Raw genomic sequence first — 7,208 nt, forward strand, 5'->3', positions numbered from 1 at the left:
TAATTAGTACCATAATGTTTTTTTTCCCATTATTAGTTATGAATGTTTTAATGATGTGTGACCTAATGAAACATGTAGTTTGTCTTATTAGAATAAAACTTTAAGTGTCCAATGAACAATACCACGCTATAGACTTAAATTGTAAACCACCTTTCTTCACCAATTGTCTCTATAAATAATGCTCATTCCATCCTTCACATGCATGTATTCGATCTCCCCGTAGCAATTTGCATCTTTTAAGCAATGGCCATAATCGTCCTTGATGCTACGATTTTATTTCTAGCATTTACAGTGACCATTCTCCTTTGCAAAAAAATAACAACTTATACTTCAACTTTACCTCCTAAATCTTGTTTACCGCCCGGCCCTAAACCATGGCCGATTATTGGCAATATTTCAATAATGATAAGAAATAAACCATTTTTCCGATGGGTGCATGATACCATGTCAAAAATGGGCTACGAGATATTTTGCATTCGCCTAGGGAGCGTGCATGTGATAGCTGTTACCTCTCCAGAGATTGCATGCGAGTTCCTGAAGAAACAAGATGCAATTTTTATGGCACGTCCTACGTTCCTATCAGCTGAGCTAGCGAGCGGTGGATTTTCCGGGACGATCTTTACGACAGTTGGTGACCAGTGGAGAAAGATGAAGCGTGTATTGGTCTCTAACATCCTCTCTTCGGAAACTCTCCATTGGATGCACGACAAAAGAGCAGAGGAAGCTGATCACCTCGTTAACTATGTCTACAATGTTAGCCAGAGCAATGCGGACGGTGTAGTGAACGTTAGGGTTGTAACACAACACTTTTGTGGAAATATGATTCGGAATATGATTTTTAGTAAGAGATTTTTTGGGAAAGGAACTGAAAATGGGGGACCTGGAGCTGAGGAAGAGGAACATTTGGATGGGAGTTTCACTGTACTCAAGTGTTTGTATAATTTCTGCATTTTTGACTATTTCCCGTTTCTTCGACGTCGATTAGATCTCGACGGAAATGAGAAAAGAACAAGACAAGCAGTTGAGAGTGTGAGGAAATATCAAGATCCGGAAATAGATATGAGAATTAAACAATGGCAAGAAGGAACAAAACAAGAGAAAGATGATCTTCTCGATGTTCTAATCACTTTGAAAGATGACCAAGGAAACACTCTATTGACATCGGAAGAGATTAAAGCTCAAATTTTGGTAATGAAAACTTAAATCTCTTTTCTTATTGTTGTACACTTATTCATAGTATAATATAAAAGATAAAGAAGAAAATAAGAAAAAAAATGAAAGTCTAATTTATTCACATAAATTTTGAAATTTATACAAATGCATTACAAAATATTTTCATAATATATGTTAGAATCTAAACCACAATAAACGAGGATAAAAGCGATAAAGAAGAACGAACACCAAGATTACGTGGAAAACCCTTTACGGGTGAAAAACCACGGGCAGAAGAGAAGATTTCACTATAACAAAGATTGTACAGATTTTTGGTGGACAACGTAAAACTATATGAGAGAGAAAAGACGGCCGCAATCTCTATATATTGTTTAACCCTAGAATATGATGTAAATTAAAAGGGGCAAACTCATTAAGACTACAGGTCCATATAGTGCAGGCAAAGCCCGCTGACCCAACAAGAATTCGGGCCACAAACTCTAACAATCTCCACCTTGAAACGAATTCCAATCTTTGATAGCATAACCACAAAATCAAACCTCTTCCACCAAAGCCCCTAAGGGCATAACTCAACAATGAAGACCAATCAGGTTCAAGCAATGCTCAAACTTGGTAATAGGAAGTGACTTGGTCATCATATCTGTAGGATTATTGTGTGTACTCACCTTGCTCACAACAATATCACCACGAGCAATCACATCACGCACAAAATGATACCGTACATCAATGTGCTTAGTCCTCTCGTGAAACATCTGATCCTTTGTCAGAAAAATAGCACTCTGGCTATCACAAAATATTGTAGAAATCTGCAAATCATTACTAAGTTCGCCAAATAAGCCTTTCATCCAAATTGCTTCTTTGCAAGCTTCTGTAATCGTCATGTACTCTGCCTCTGTAGTAGATAAAGCAACTGTAGCCTGCAACATAGCCTTCCAGCTAATAGCGCAACCACCAACACAAAAAATGTAACCAGACAATGATTTTCTCTTATCAAGATCTTCAGCGTAATCTGAATCAACGTAACCGACAACTCCATCTCTACTTTTCCCAAACTGTAAACAAACATCAGTAGAACCACATAAGTATCTGAGAATCCACTGAACTGCTTTCCAATGTTCCTTACCAGGGTTTGCCATATATCTACTAACAACACTAACTGCATATGCTAAGTCAGGTGTGAACAAACCATAGCATACATAAGGGAGCCAACGGCACTAGAGTATGGCACTCGCGACATATAATCATCATCACTATCTGACTGTGGTGACAAAGAAGACGAAAGTCTAAAATGAGCAGCTAATGGAGTACTTACCGGCTTGGCACTTTGCATGTTAAACCTACTAAGGACTTTCTCGATGTACCTCTTTTGACTTATGTACAATTTACCAGTCGGTCGATCTCTAAGAATCTCCATTCCAAGCATCTTCTTTGCTGCACCTAAATCTTTCATCTCAAACTCGCTACTCAACTGTGCTTTCACCTTTCTGACCTCTCTCTGATCTTTAGCGGCAATTAGCATATCGTCAACATACAACAACAGGTAAACGAACGACCCATCATCACATACTTTAAAGTAGACACAACTATCGTAATTGCTCCTCCTGAAATCATGAGTGGTCATAAATGTATTAAATCTCTTGTACCATTGCCTCGGTGACTGTTTCAAACCATAAAGAGACTTTTTCAGCTGACATACATAGTCCTCCTTTCCTAAGGCTACGAATCCCTCTGGTTGTTGCATGTAGATGTCTTCTTCAAGTTCTCCGTGTAAGAATACAGTTTTTACATCTAACTACTCAAGCTCAAGATCGTGGTATGCCACAATACCTAGTAAAGCCCGAATAGAACTATGTTTCACAACTGGAGAAAATACATCAGTAAAATCAACACCTGGAGTTTGACTATATCCTTTTGCAACAAGTCTAGCTTTATACCTGGCTTCTTCAACTCCCAGTGTACCTTCCTTTCTCTTATACACCCATTTGCAGCGAACAGCCTTCTTGCTCTTTGGTAACTTCACTAGATCCCATGTAGCGTTCTTGTGAAGCGATTCTATCTCTTCCTGCATAGCGATCATCCACATACCAGAGTTTTCGCAGGTAATCGCCTCTGAATATGTCGCAGGTTCTTCTTCTGAATCAATCTCTTCAGCCACATTTAATGCATACGCAACTAAATTAGCCTCTGCATATCTCTGAGGGCGTTTAATTTCTCTACGAGGCCTATTTTTAGCAATTGAATGCTGTGGAGGCGCTTCTGAGGAGCTAGCACCATCCATAGAAACTGGAATAGGCCCTGGAATTTACTCTGGTGTAGGTTTCAACCCAATCTCAAGCTCCACCTCAATACTTGACTTCTGTTGATTTCCCTCGGAGGGAGTTGAAGATGGAGACCCCTGAAGCATGCTAGTCTCATCAAAAACAATATCTCTACTGATGACGACTTTACTAGTCTCAGGACACCACAACTTATATCCCTTCACACCTTGCTTGAACCCTATGAACACACACTTCACCGAACGAGGCTCTAACTTCCCATTATCCACATGAGCATACGCAAGACATCCAAAAAATTTTAAATCAGAATAACTAGCAGGAGAACCAGTCCATACCTCTTGTGGAGTTTTCTTATCAATAGCAGTCGAAGGAGAGCGATTAACGAGATGACATGCATACGCAGCGGTCTCAGCCCAAAACGACATCGGTAGCCCAGCATTAAGGCGCATACAACGCACCTTCTCCATCAAAGTCATATTCATCCTCTCTCCAACTCCATTCTGTTGAGGATTATGTCGAACTGTATGATGCCTCACAATACCTTCAGTTCTACATAAAGTATTAAACTCATTAGAACAAAACTCCAAACCGTTATCTGTTCGGAGATGCTTCACTTGCCTCCCTGTCTGCTTCTCAATCATTAACTTCCACTCTTTAAAGATAGAAAACACGTCACTCTTTTGTTTCAAAAAGAATGCCCAAACCTTTCTAGAGAAATCATCTATAATAGTCAACATATAGAACGCACCACCTTTAGATGGTACTCTAGAAGGCCCCCACAAATCAGAATGGATGTAGTCTAGTGTCCCCTTCGTATTATGAATACCAGCCGAGAACCTGACTCTTTTCTGCTTACCAAAAACGTAGTGTTCACAAAACTTCAGCTTCGTAATACCCTGCACATCAAGAAAGCCCTCTCTTGTTCAATTCGACCATGCCATTCTCACTCATGTGACCTAGACGCATGTGCCATAATCTTGTTGCATCAGAATCAGACAAAGACGAACTAGCAACAGCAACATCACCTGTAATCGTAGAGCCTTACAGAACATATAAATTGGCAGTTTTCTTGAGTCCCTTCATCACAACAAGACACCCCTTGCTGACCTTCACTAGTGTATTTGTACCCTTTAGAATCAAGAATACTCAATGAGATTAGATTTCTCTTCATGTCGGGAACGTGCCTTACATCACCAAGTGATCGAATAGTGCCATCAAACATCTTAACTCTAACCGTACCAATACCAGCAATTCTGCAAGATGCATTATTACCCATCACAACGGTACCTCTAGAGACCTCTTCATATGTAGAGAACCAGTCCCGATTAGGACACATATGAAACGTGCATCCAGAATCAAGAATCCATTCGTCGCTCTGTTTCGAATCAATATTAGACGTAACGAGGAGTTCTCCATCATTGTACTTTTCAGCAACATCAGCTTCGCCATATTTCTCTGGTTGATTGCTCTTATGATCCTCACCAGCCCTCTTATTTTTATTCTGTAACTTATAACACTCAACAACAATATGACCTTTCTTCTTGCAGTACCTACACGTCTTATCTCTGTTCTTGGATTTTGACCTGTCACGGTTATTGCTGCTAGAATACCTCTCCTGCTGTCTGCCTCGTGCAACAAGGCCTTCAGCCATATTATCTGAACCAACAAGTTTATGCATCTTCTCTTTCGAGAAGAGTGCATCATAAACCTCATCTAGAGTCAAAGTCTCACGACTATAGAGAATGGTATCTCTAAAATTAGCATACGTAGGAGGTAGTGAACACAATAATATGAGCCCTAAATCTTCTTCATCGTACTTAACCTCCATAGATTCCAAATCAGAGACTATTTCTTTAAAAACAGTTAAGTGATTTTCTAAAGACGTACCGTCAGGCATACGTTGGGAATACAAGCGTTGCTTCAAGTGTAGCTTGTTAGTCAGCGTTTTCGTCATACATAATTGCTCCAATCTTAGCCAGAGTGTAGTAGCTGTTTTTTCCTTCAAACAGTCTTGAAGAATCTGATTCGACAAATGCAGATAAATCTGCGATAGAGCCTTACGATCTGCTCGTTGCTTCTCTTCATCAGTCCACGAAGACGGCATCTTGTCAGCACCATATAGCGCATCTTCCAGATCCATCTGTGCCAAAATAGCTCGCATCTTCACTTGCCATAACGCAAATCTGGTGTTACGATCCAGCAGCGGAATGTCGTATTTCATCGTGGTCATGACCAAAAATAAAACAAACAAATTTGGCTCTGATACCAATTTGTTAGAATCTAAACCACAATAAACGAGGATAAAAGCGATAAAGAAGAACGAACACCAAGATTACGTGGAAAACCCTTTACGGGTGAAAAACCACGGGCAGAAGAGAAGATTTCACTATAACAAAGATTGTACAGATTTTTGGTGGACTGTATGAGAGAGAAAAGACGGTCGCAATCTCTATATATTGTTTAACCCTAGAATATGATGTAAATTAAAAGGGGCAAACCCATTAAGACTACAGGTCCATATAGTGCAGGCAAAGCCCGCTGACCCAACAAGAATTCGGGCCACAAACTCTAACAATATATGTGCGCAGGAAATAATGGTAGCAACAATTGACAACATCAAACACTGTCGAATGGGCTATTGCTGAGATGATAAATCAACCAGAGACATTGGTAAGAGCCGTTCAAGAATTAGACCAGGTTGTCGGAAAGTACCAGCTTGTCCAAGAATCCGACCTGAACAATCTCAATTACATTAAGGCTTGCGTTAAAGAATCTTTTCGGCTCCATCCAATAGTCGCATTCAATCTCCCACATGTGTCTATCTGTGACACCATGGTGGCTGGTTATTTCATACCTAAGGGTAGCCATATTCTTTTGAGCCGTCCAGGTCTGGGACGTAACTCTAAAATATGGAATGAACCGCTTCGATTCAATCCTGAGCGTCACCTTAATTATGATGGCTCGCATGTGATATTGAATGATCCTGATCTCCACCTATTGTCATTTAGTATAGGTCGGCGTGGTTGTCCCGCGGTTAACCTAGGATCCACCATCTCAATTATGTTATTGGCTCGACTTCTTCAAGGTTTCACATGGAGCCCCCCTCCAAATACTACTTGCATTAAACTTTTGGAAGCTATTGATGAGATGGCTCTTTCCAAGCCTCTACTAGCCTTTGCAAGGCCGCGCTTGGATGAGAGGTTGTATGCATCACGTAACCCTTAATAAATGCAAAGATATGGACAAGTATATTAATTCATGTTTTTTCTGTTCTAATTAAGAAGCTTTATTTTCCAAGCTATGTGTGCATGTATCATCACGTTATATTTGAAGTACTTCAAAGGTCACCTAGTTATAAGTATGTGGCGTGTTTTATATTTGATAAGCTCTTTGTAATAAAATATAAATTTATTATATCATGTTTTTATTATTATGAATGTGAAAAGAGTTTTTGGTGTGATTATGATTTAATAAAATATAACATAACATAAGCATATTTGATAAAAGTTTCACCAAACAAACTCAAAAACACAATATTATTAATTATTTAAGAAACAAGACTGTATATATATATCAAAATGCTGACTAATGAATTCAAATATAAAAAACAAACATTAACGAGTTCCGAGTTTAAATATTTAAAATCAAAATTGTTAAAGCCAATTAATTATGGGTATCAAAATCAAATTTTACTTTTCGTTATGTACTCTAGCCGCCACATTCTCATCATTATCAAGAATGAAACAATCGACACAATTG

General features: G+C 39.1%; 1 pseudogene; it reads left to right on the top strand.

Annotated features, from left to right (window-relative positions):
* Positions 1 to 757: 757 nt before the first annotated feature.
* LOC124934589 lies at positions 758 to 6,674 on the top strand (annotated as a pseudogene).
* The last annotated feature ends 534 nt before the right edge of the window (positions 6,675 to 7,208 follow it).

Source organism: Impatiens glandulifera, chromosome 1, assembly GCF_907164915.1.
Source record: "Impatiens glandulifera chromosome 1, dImpGla2.1, whole genome shotgun sequence".
In the NCBI taxonomy this organism is placed as follows: Eukaryota; Viridiplantae; Streptophyta; class Magnoliopsida; order Ericales; family Balsaminaceae; genus Impatiens; species Impatiens glandulifera.